This window comes from Salarias fasciatus, chromosome 9 (assembly GCF_902148845.1).
Source record: "Salarias fasciatus chromosome 9, fSalaFa1.1, whole genome shotgun sequence".
Lineage (NCBI taxonomy): Eukaryota > Metazoa > Chordata > Actinopteri > Blenniiformes > Blenniidae > Salarias > Salarias fasciatus.
Genome location: NC_043753.1, coordinates 19,185,807 through 19,197,996, shown reverse-complemented (window position 1 = coordinate 19,197,996; position 12,190 = coordinate 19,185,807). Strand labels below are relative to the sequence as shown.

Genomic DNA, 12,190 nt, shown 5'->3' with positions numbered 1-12,190 from the left:
TGAGTGTGGAATGATGATTCTTTCACCTTTAAGGAGTACTCCATCCACCTCTGTGATCTCATTGCGGTGATTACAATATTCACTGACGAGTGTGGGACATTTCTTGCGCATCTCCGGCCAGCCTGACTGAATTATGCGCTTAAGGGCTGTGAGTTGTTCGCTTTGGGCTGTTGCTGTCTTGATATCCTCCAATTTCTCTGCACTGACTGGTGCTGCTCTCACAATGCTGTGCACTTGAGTTTCCATTGTCTCTGCTAGTGAGCTGTCACTGTCGTGCATTGGTTTTCTTGACAGTGTGTCAGCTACTGGAATCTCCTTTCCCACTTTGTGAACGAGCGTACTGCTGTACTTTTGTAATGCGCGCAACATCCGCTGTAGACGTGGTGGTGCAAGAGCAAACTGTTTGCGTAGTATGCTTTCAAGCGGCTTATGGTCCGATTCTACAGTGACGTGACGTCTGTAGATGTAGTCGTAGAATCGTTTGCAGCCATAGAGAACAGCAAACAGTTCTTTCTCTATTTGAGCATAGTTCTGTTCTGTGGTGTTGAGCAGTTTTGAAGCGTATGCGACTGGCTTCCCGTTTTGCATGATCGTTGCACTGAGTCTGTTTTTGGATGCGTCGACTTGTAGCGTTACCTCTTTTTGTGGGTCAAAATAGGCAAGCACTGGTCCGGGTTCGGCTGTGAGTGTTTCTTTGATTTTCTGAAACACCTCTTCGTGTGCTTGGTCCCATTCGAACTGTGCATCCTGTCGTAGCAGTTGTCTGAGAGGCGCGCTCATTTCAGCCAGGTTTGGGGCGAATCTGGCAAGATAATTTACCATTTCGAGGATTGTCTCCAGCTCTGCTGCATTTTCAGGTGTTTTCATGTTCCTGACGGCTTCAACTTATCTCTGATCTGGTTTCAGTCCTTTTGCTGTGAGTTTGTGTCCGAAGAAGCTCACCTCCGTGACACAAATGCGACATTTTTCTGGATTCAGTTTTAGATCTCTCTCTCTTGTGCGGTTGAACATGGCTCGTAGGTTGTGGTCGTGCTCTTCTTTTGTTTTTCCAAACACTATGATGTCGTCCATGATGCCTGCTACACCATCCAGACCTTCATAGGTTTCGTCAATCCTCCTCTGAAACTCATCCTGGGCAGACACAATCCCAAAAGTGAGTCTTAGGAACCGGTACCTGCCAAAGATGGTCTTAAAGGTGGTTAGGTAGGATGACTCTTCACTCAACTTGATGGCCCAATAGCCTGACCGTGCATCGAGAATGCTGAAGAACTTAGCTCCAGGTAGCTTGTGGGTCACATCTTCGAGTGTAGGGAGAGGGTAATATGGTCGCATGATGGTTTTGTTGAGTTGTTACAACCCAGGCTCTGTGGGAGGTTACGGGGAGTGGTTTGTTGTGCTCTGCTGCTGCTCCCGCCTCTCCCCTCTGCACAGGTGTTCCAGATTACGGTGATTGCTCCATGGACCAGCATAAAAGCCAGAGCGTGCACGCGCTCGGGGTGGTCGTTGTCTCTGTGGGTCGTCATGGCTGCCTCGCTCCTCCGCCTCTCCACATGACAACATCCTCGGGTCCTGCTCCCGTGCGCCGGCTGCGGGCTCTGGACTTCCTGATGACCTCCTCCTGCGGCGCTCCGTTCCCGCTTGTTGGCCGCAGGCTCCTGTTGGCCTGATGGCGTCCACCGTTCACCTTTTGGTTATGTTAGCGGATCTTTTGTTTGCTTTACTTTATTAAACTTTCCTTTTATGCACGCTACCCAGTCTCTGTCTCCCTCGTTTGTTGCGGTTTTGAGCCAGCCGTAACATGAGTGGACGTGGATCCAAGCGTAGTTTTTGTGTCTTGGGTTTCTCACAAATCACGATTTCATTGACCCATTTGGTGGGCTCTGTGAATTTGTGTATGATCCCGTCTCTTTCCATCTTTGCTAGCTCTGCTTTCAGGCGGTCTCTGAGGGAGAATGGCACTCTTCTTGGTGGGCACACGACAGGTGTGACGTTTGGGTCAACTTTGAAACTGCATTCATCCTGAAATACCCCAATGACTTTGAAAACAGAGTACTCATTTAGAATGTCTGTAGCTTGGGTAGGCTGCTCTCCACTGCTCGCATCAATGACTGCATACACCACTTTGATGAGGCCCAGGACTTTACATGCTTTGAAACCTAGTATTGGTGGTCCGTTGCAGTCAACAATGTGAACAATTTGTTTAGTTGTTTTGTCCCTGTATCTACTTGTTAGTTCGCATTGACCTTTTACTTTCAGTGGATGTCCCCCATATCCAAACAGCCTGTCTTTATCTTTATTTAGTGGCGTCTTGAGCTTTATGAAAATATTTGTTGGTCTGATGTTTGCCTGTGCCCTGGTGTCTAACTTGAAAGTTAGCTTTGTCTTGCTTGGCCCCAGCTGTATTTCAGTAAATGCACTGTCTTCATTATCTTCTGCAGATATGCTGTCTATGAACAGCTCAGGGTATGAATCATCAGCCTCTTGGACAGTGTGTACATCTCTGTGTCTTTTATTCTGCGTGCTTGGCTTCGATCTGCAGGCCTTTGCAAAATGATTAAACTTCTTGCATTTTAGACACTGTTTTCCTTTTGTCGGGCACTCTGTTCACTTATCGTGATTTCCTCCGCACGCTGTGCAAACTTGTCACTTGTTTTGTGCATGGGAGCGGCTGGTATTGCGCTTTTGCGGCATACTGCATGTACTTCATGGTTGTCGTTAGCCGTGGCTTTTAGCTATGATTTGGCTAGCTCATGGGAGCGGGCTATGTCAATGGCTTTTTCTAGCATTAGCTTTGGCCCTTGGCTTAGCAGCTTTTCTCTGACATGAGGGGAGTTGGTTGCAAAAACTATGCGATCCCTAACCATCTCATCACTTTTGTCATCATAGCCACAGTCTTTAACAAGGAGTTTTAGTTCTGTGACAAAATGTTCAAATGACTCACTGCTGCCTTGTGTCTTCTCGTGGAACTTGTATCTGGCGAAAATGGGGTTAGCCTTTGGGGTAAGATATGTTGAGAAGCCGTTGTAATACGTTTCCAGCTTTTTAGCTTGGTCTCCTGTGAGATTCCACATATTACTTATGTCTCTTCCTTTGTCCCCAATCCACAACAAAAGAAACTGCATTTTTGTTCCTCTGACCTGTCTTTGAGTGGTGGAGTTCCACATGTTGGTTGAACCGCGGGGTTTGCTTGAGTACCAGTCCATTCTTGGAGCAGGTACGCCATAAGCATCCATTTTCCTCTCCTCGTTCTTTCTTCTTCAGAAAAAAAAATAGGTCCATGGCATGTAGGTCACTCTGACACCATGCTGTGCCTGGCTAACTATTTAAAAAAAAAAAAAAATCACACCGTGTGTCTTTAGCTCTTTTTTATTTCCAGCCGTCACGAAAAATATAATGTTTGTTTTCTAACATCAAGCTAGGTCTGCTGTAAGTGCCGGTACTATATATACGGTAACACTTTACTTGAAGCCCCCCTGTATAACACATTATAAGTACATTTATAAAACATTGTAATGCCATTATAGCACGTGTAGCTATAGGTATAAACACTCATAAATGATCACAATGCCAGGACCTAACCCTAACCCTGTGCTGTATAGTGAGCTATAAAGCAATGTGATCATTTATGAGTGTTTATAACTACTTTTAATGTGTTATACAGGGGAACTTCAAGTAAAGTGTTACCTATAATTTCAATCAGATTAGCTTCAAACTTAATAAAAACCATAACAAATAAACTGCAATTGCAAATACAGTGGCAAATATACATTTGAAATTCATAATGTTGCTCACCAGACATTTAAAAGATATAAAGCAGTGTTATGCGAACTGTCTAACACCTTTCAAAGGAAACATTACAAACAGAATTATGACAAGAGTTACAAACTAACTTAGATCAGGCTTTAAATACAAAACACCTAAAGTAAGACACATTGTGTTAGCTAAGGTTTAATGTTCTCAGAAAATTTCTTGACTGAAAATAACTGAGTCAATCATATTATAATCTCTCTTCATTAGTACTAGAAAGTACGCTGTAAAATCAAGGAGGCATGATTGACAGGTGCTTTATCTGTAACTGTAAACTCTGTAATTTCAAAGGCTTCTATCACCCATTCTTTGATACAAACTGCTGCCAACTGGCCGTGTACTGTTTGGGTCCAGTATAGTAATCAAAGGTACATTTTAATCCTGTTTCCCTGAAAGATTTGGTTCTGCAGAGTCATTGCTGACATGGAGTCAAACCCCAGTGACCCAGAGTGGTCATCATCCAGTTCATCCACACTTAAATTGGTTATCAGACTAACCATTGCTTCACATTTTCATATTCCAAGACACCTGATGAGCTGGCGATTCCTTGCAAACATGTGATTTGAGTTCCACCTTACTAAAGCTGACAGTCGCTCTTTTAGAGACTTATTTGTGAAAGGGACATGAATGTTAAGATTCTGAAAGTTGAATTTGCATATCACTTGGTGGGGGTCTGTTCATTACAAGACATTTTTTGAAGAGTCTTGTGAACCTCACACACGTTCATGTCATCATGCCTTTTGCTTCCAAGAACTTTTGGAAATTGCTTTTATTCAGCAGGAGGCCCAGATTCACGGGACCCCAGTTGATGGACTGTCCAGCAAGTCCAAGGTTTCTCCGATATGGCAGAATGAGTCGAGAAAAGAATTGGCTGCTGCATAATTACACTGTGAGGCATTGCCTATGAATGATGAGATGGAGGAATAGCACACAAAGAAATCAAGTTTGTAGTGAAGTGTTGCATAGTGAAGATTCAGTGCACCAAGGACTTTGGGCTGCGCAGCACCTTTCTGAAAGAGGCTCAATCAAGAGCTCAATCAGTGCATCATGCAACACCCGCCGCACTGTGAAACACTCCTTTGACCAGGACAGGACATGAAGCGTCGTTTGATATTTGACATTGCATCAACTACCTGCTTTGACACAGACACGTCACACTGGACTATGCATGATTCTGACCCCATACCTCTTCTGCAGCAGATCAACTTCAATTTGCTTTTCATCAGACAAAGTACTTCTTGACAGTGTGGCAATGCAACCCACCCCATTCTGCGCAATGAACTTTACAGTCTCAAATCCCAAACCAGCAAGCCCTCCACTCACAACATAAACACAGTTTGGCTGAAAGAGCTGTTGGGTTGCGTTAGTGCAAAGGGATATCAGAACACTGGGCAGTCAAATGTTCCATTGTCTTAAAACCACCTGCCGCACTGTATTTGCTGTGAAATAGGATTCATGATCTGTGTTGTTCTGAGGATTGAACATGCCTGATGAATGGTACAGCTCCTTCTTCAGCGGTACACTTGGTGTATCAAAGCCCAACTGACTGCAGCCAACTGATGATATCCTTGTTTTGTGCAAGTACATTAGCTTTCTGAAGAACACTTAGGTACATCAAGCTTGTGTACATGAATGTGATCACACTTTGATGCAAAATGGTCTCTGCTAGAGGTGCAATGTGACTGCTACACACAAAATCATGTATTTCTCAGAACCACCACTGTCCTGCACCTCCTGCCAAGAAGGATCGAATGGTGGCAGGAAAATGAATGCACTGACTGTCATCAAAATGTGGAGTTCCTGACTGAAATGTGTCTGTGAAGACACTTTCCAGCCTGATCTGTTGGCTGGAAGAGCCAAACCTTCGTCAGGACAGAAGCTGAGTTCGAGGTGATGATACACAACTTCCTGTGCTGTTTTGCACTCAGACAACACTCTCTGCATGATAGACCATGCTAGTATATAGTAAGATACACATGAGTCTCTTTCAGAATGGGAGTGTCTTTGTGCTGTAGCACCACTCCTTCTGAATTAGTATCTTTTCATAGCGACAACTGGGTAACATGAAGCAACGTGGTCTCCCACTCTCAGATCATGAACATCTTTACCCACAGCTGTTACCACACCACTGAAAATCCAAAGCCAATAGCTTAGTGATTTGTGATTGTGTGTTTGTTCCAGTACATTGTCTTTGCCAAAACTCCAATGTGTGCAGCTCACTGGGAAATAATCTGCTGAATGCATGCACACACTGCCTAGCTGAATTTCAACTGGACTTGCCTTGAATCATGTCTTTGAATTGCATCAGCATGCTATCGCTGACAAGTGAGTCATTTTGTAGGGATCCGAAGTCTGTAGAGCAAAGTTCTGCTGAACAATAGAGAGTTTTCCTCGTCACAATGGCACTGTCCTTCATTGAGGTCCTAGTGATAGTTGTTTGCTGAAGCCTGCCCTCTATTGATCCTGATGTCTTGTTGTTTACATGTGTTGATTACACGGGCCAGGTTTCAATGTCTTCAGTGGTCACAGAAGCAAGGTCGACCAGCTGAAAGGAAATACTTGGCATCTCAGCTGCACAAGCCCTCAACATACCATAAAGCACGAAACCTGAGTTAACGTGGTCCGCAGTCTTCCCTGTAGATCTGTAAGTATGACATGAACAGTACAAAGATGCTTGCTCTCTTTCAGTCCTAAGACTGTCGGCGAAATATGTCGCAGCAAGTCACCAAACGATCCAGCACCTGCTCACATGACAGGTGGCTGAGTCCTCTACACCCCAAATGAAAAGGATATTTTTCAGTATCCACATTATTTCTGAGTGACTAAGCCACAAACTCTCGAATTTGGTCTGCTTTTCCCGTTCTTGTTTCTGTCTCCACAGAGATTGACTCTGGGGATACATAAGGCCTGAGTCTTCTAGCAATGCCAAGATTATCCTCACACACAATTGCTTCATTTTGCAAGTATGCAAGTGTTGCTCCTCAGCTATTTCACTTGTTTCATCGTGGAATAACAATGACTGAGGAACATTGGAGGAGCCTCGCAAAAACGAAAATCTCCACCCTTTGAGTTCCACCAATACATCCCCCCGTAGGGTCGAAAAGCAACCACACCATCCAGGTAATCTGGGCCCTGCTGGGTGGCTTTTCATGTATATGACCATTTCCTCCTGCAGAGGGCCTGATATGGTAATGCTCCCGATACCCGAGGGGAATCCTTGCTTAGCTGTCATGTATCCCATTGCCTAGCACAGCAGTCATTTGAGAAAACTAGTCCAGTAGCACAGGGTGAATATAAATCATGGAAATGTTTGAGGAAGTTTCACCAGGGACTCGAATCACAGTCACAGCTTCCTTGAATTCACTCCAATAGCACACACAGTCAAGCTGGTTGCAATAACGGCCCGTACTGAAATCCTGCCAGAGCAAGAATAGAGTAAATCTCTTTCTCTCTTTAAATCAATTTGCACCGCTGATTTATCACATCAACATGAATTTTGATTCCTCTAGTAGAAACGGACTCTCTGTACACCTGTATGTCCCAGAGTGCATGTGTCGCAGCAGCAGACTGTATTTTGAAAGAGACTTCTTTATCTTTGTGCTCAAGAATCACCCTCAACTTTTGGCAGTTGGAGTTGAGTGTGAGCACGCTCTCAAATCGAACACTGAGATGAGCTGGGAAACAGGAATCTTGAGCTTCATGTTCGTCATCACTGAGCAAACACCACTCAACATAAAATGCACCAGGCATGATGGGAACATGGTTGACTTATGCTCCCAAGATATGTTCCTTCTCTGCAGAGATAGTGCACACAAAGTCTTATTGTGTTTTATTTGATGTATGAGCAGATGTGGTTCAACAGCAGAAAACTCCTGACCTTTTCTCAAGGCTTCAAAGTTCAGCTTCCTCTTGGTGTTGTCAAAACTGATAAACTGGAGAGCGTGAGCAATGCCTCACAACCCTTGTAAAGCTGGTGCCAGTTAACATTAACTCCCAGTTCAAACAGTTTTTGCCACTGTTGAGAGGGTTGTGTTGCAATTCGTCATTTGAATCGCAGAAGACAGAACTGCAGTGTCCGCTCCAAGAGTCTCACAGAATGTTTCTATAAGAGCTCTACGAGTCACATCTCTACAAAGACCATTTACCCCTCGATGGTTTTGTCTCTGATAACTGCTTTTAATGCTTTTTCAAACAAAACTGGGTCTCTTGTGTTCTTCGCCCAGTATCTGCCTGAAGTAAAATCACCATCTGAATACTTTCCTCCAGTTACAGTTGAAAAGAGTTCACACTTCATGTTGTTGGCTTCCAAGACATTGATACCTCTTTTCGATATCATCCATTACTGGATCCATCATGTGGCTGTGATATGCTGCTTGGAACATCTAAGACATGAAGGAAGACGTTTTGATCTGAAAACATGCTTTTCAGCCTCTTATGAAGGTCGTCTACAGCCTCTGCATCCCCTGAAAGAGTGGCATGACACAGGGCTGTTGAAAGCAGCAATACACGCTTTTCCAGAAAAGACTGAAGAATATCCACAATCCTTTTCACATCTACATTGCCAACTACAAGCATTTTACCTCCTAATACTTTACTCTGGTGAATACTGCGGTAGTGCAACACTTTCACAGCATCCTCCAGGGATAAAAGTACCTGAGCAGTGAGCGGCGGCAACCTCACCAACAGAGTGGCCCAGTGTTGCATCGGGTTTGACGCCCCAGTGCTTCAGGAGAGTTTCAATGCCAACCTGCATGGCAAAAAGAAGAGGCTGCGCCACATCTGGCTTCCTGAAATCCTGTTTTCAGGTCACCAGCCAGTGCTTCACTGATACCAGTGATATTGTATCTCTGGAAGACAGTCTCTATTTCTCTGACCTTTTCTCTGAAAACAGCAAACTTCCTCATAAGGTGCCTGCACATCCCCCTGTAGGCAACCCCACTTCCACAGAACACAAAGACAACCTGAATGCTAAATGTTGTTGATTCAACCTTTGTTTTCAGTGTAGAGCTCAGATTGTGTTCTAACTCGGACAGAGCGGAGGATGGGAAGATTTTCCTATATTTGTGTTTGTAATGACTTCTTCCACAGGCTGAGGTGTAGCACAGTGCCTGTGTGTCAACTCTTTGATCACTCCTAAGTCTTTCTTGAGTGTCCATCATGGTAAGGATTAGTGATCTTTCTGTGGCTGCAGATAATACAAAAACATTTGGACAATGTATTTTTGTCTGCGTGGTAAGCGTGGTGTGATTACACTCTCTTAAAATCACATGTGCATTTGTACCACCAAACCCAAAGCTGTTGATCCCTGCCATCCTTCCCTGTAACCCATTTGTCTCCCACCTTTGAACTTCAACTGGAATATTTAGATGTAGAGATTTAATATCTATACTTGTGCTGTTTTCTGAGGAGAAAACTGAGGGAACAATAGTCTCATGCTTCATCATTAGAAGTACCTTAATGAGTCCGGCCACTCCAGCTGCAGATTCCGTGTGTCCGATGTTGCCCTTTACAGACCCAATCAGGAGTGTCTCTGAATCAGAAGGTCTGTTTTTGGCGATGGCATTTGAAATGCTTCTCATCTCTGTCGGGTCCCCAACTGGAGTTCCTGTCCCGTGCGCTTCAATGTACTGACATTAGCAATGTCAGAGTCGTGAGTAGATTTGTCTCAGCAGCTCCTCTTGTTGATCCATGGATGGTTTGGTGATCGGCTGTGGCACAGTGTCCATCCTGGTTGACCGCTGTTTTGGTAATGATTCCCCATATTTTGTTGCCATGCTTCTTTAGGCCTATATGTAAAGAAGCAGACTTCTCAGCATTTCGCCATATAATTCATTAATCACAGAAAAATGTATAGTATCAAACTTACTTTTTTCAGAAGTTTTAGAAGCACAACTCCACAGCCCTCTCCTCGGCCATAGCCATCTGCCGTGCGAGAGAAAGTCTTGCTGGTCCCGTCCAGCTGAGATCATCTTCGTCCTTGCTGAGAGCAACAAAACTCTTGGCTCGATTATGCAATTAACTCCTCCACACAGAGCCATGTCACAGTCACCTATTTGAAGGAATGAAAAAATTCAATGTGAAATATTTAAATATGCTTGAAATTTTTTGGCAAACAGGACTGATTACCTTGTTTTATAGCCTGACAGGCTACATGAAGAGCGACCAACGATGAAGAACAAGCACTGTCGATGGCAAAAGAAGGGCCGGTGAGATTGAAGGTGAAGGAAATTCTGTTGGCAGCAATACTCATTGCTGACCCGGTGCTGCTGTAGTGGGTTATTGTGCTCGGACTGTTACTTCTGAGCATCTCGTAATCTCTGTTCATGAGACCTGCAAGGAGCACAATCACAATTAAAGCGTAGCAGGCAACAGTACGATGAACTCAGGAACGAGATTAGAAATGAAACATAAGCTGATTGTGAAGTGGATACCGATGTAAACGCCGGTTCTGCTCCCGCTGATGGTTTCCATAGCGATTCCCGCATCCTCCAATGCTCTGTATGAACACTGCAGAAGGAGTTTCTGCTGAGGGTCCATGTAGTCAGCCTCCACCTCAGAAACACCAAAAAACTTGCAGTCAAACTCATCAAACCTGTGAAAATGAAAACAGTGCATTCGTCATTGCTTAAATCTTTCAAGAGAAGAAATTTGTTCTCAATCTTCCTGTACTGATCTAATACTTACCCCTCTATAAGAGCTGCTCGGGTTGTCTGTGTCTTTCCCGGTTTGTTCTCATCAGCATCGAACCAAAAAGCGGTGTCAAACCTCTCAGCTGGAATATCGACTGCACAGTTCTTTCCTTCCAGCAGAAGCTTCCAGAAACTGTCCAACCCCTCACCTAATTCAAAATGGACCACAAGAACTGTTGTTCATCGTCATTTTAGACAACACAAAAAAACATGGTGTATCCTTGCAACAACATCAGAATTAAGCCATACCTCCTGGAAAATTGCATCCGATCCCAATGACTGCGATGTCCTCCTCTGCCTCCTCCATGATTCTTCTGAAGTGATTTTTTTTTCCCCCTGGAAGTTTCGCTTCAAATCCAAATCAAAGCGTAAAGCCTCTCCATGATGAAGTATAACGCTCTTTGCTGGTTCCATCTGGTGCTGCTGTATCTTCACAGCTCTTTATAAAGGGTGAGCCAGCTCAGAAAACAGAAGAGGACATTGAGAAGGCTTGTTTCATGCAGCTGGCCTCAACAAAAGGCACTAATTACAGGATCAAGTTATTCAAAGGCAGCTGTGGAAAGACCTGCTTACAAGAAGCACATTCAAAGGTATCGCTTTCAATGATTTTTTTTTTCAAGATAAAAAAACCTTTGCTTTAGCTACTACTAATCTACGAAGACATCTTCTTTTGATCACAAAAACATATCTGATATATTCATTTTGAATCTTTTCTTGACACCGACCATAATAACCTTCCTTTTGTTTTGTTGTGAATATTGTAGGTATGTGAATATATTGTAGTCCTATAAATACACTGATCCTTGCTTGTAATGCTTGATAAAATGCTTGCAGTCGTTGCATATTTTCTGACATATAACCTAATTGCTGAGGGCGAGATTTATGTTTAACGAGTGTTTAACAAAGAGCTGTTAGAAACCAAATGTAGGTCATCTTAAAAATTGAGCTCATCATCACGACTTTTTATGGTTTAAGAGATCACATCACCAATATAAACACAACCTCAAGCTTTACTTTATAACTGTCCTGATTTGGTTTGATAAAGCAGAGAAGAATGTGTTGTTTATAGCTGTGACTGGCTTGATACAAAACACAGAATCTCACTGAGCTGTATTTACCATATCATGAAATTTCCTCACATGCCTCTAAAATTTAGAAAAGTTTTAAAGAATAAAGAATATTGGAAAGGTCGAAGAAACAACAAAACCAAATGAATATCTCTTTGTCGATCACTACACAAACTCATAAGAGCGATCTTTATTTTTGCTTCAGGAAGGCCTAACGCAAAGGGTCTAAAGGTCTAAAGCAGTGAACAGAAGCACCGAGCCACTCCTTTTTAAACACTTACAGTATATACACTCCTACCCGTCATCAGTCACAGGTCATTCAGGACGAATGGATCTCCCGCTGACTTCAAAGAAATAAGACACACCTTTGGGCACTTGAATAAATAAGAACAAAAAAATGCATCGTATGTATGGTAAAGCAAGAAAGATACAACAAATAGAGACAGAAATCTAATATGAGGAGTTCAACAATTACACAGGGGTGTCACCTGCACCTTGCTACAGCAAAAGAGCACATTCTAGATTGAGGTACTTTAAGGTCCTATGGTGTTCACTAGTCTATGCAGATGAGAGAGACTGATCATATCAACTCTGATGTATGAAAACACTCTGAAGGTCATTTGCTGT

The 12,190-nt window shown here is 43.4% G+C and overlaps 2 pseudogenes; both read right to left on the bottom strand.

The window, feature by feature from the left end:
• LOC115394748 (protein scribble homolog) overlaps positions 1-588 on the bottom strand; it is a 27,249-nt pseudogene extending 26,661 nt beyond the window's left edge.
• A 931-nt stretch (positions 589-1,519) lies between these two features.
• On the bottom strand, positions 1,520-10,803 carry LOC115394747 (highly reducing polyketide synthase 40-like; annotated as a pseudogene).
• Between the last annotated feature and the right edge of the window lie 1,387 nt (positions 10,804-12,190).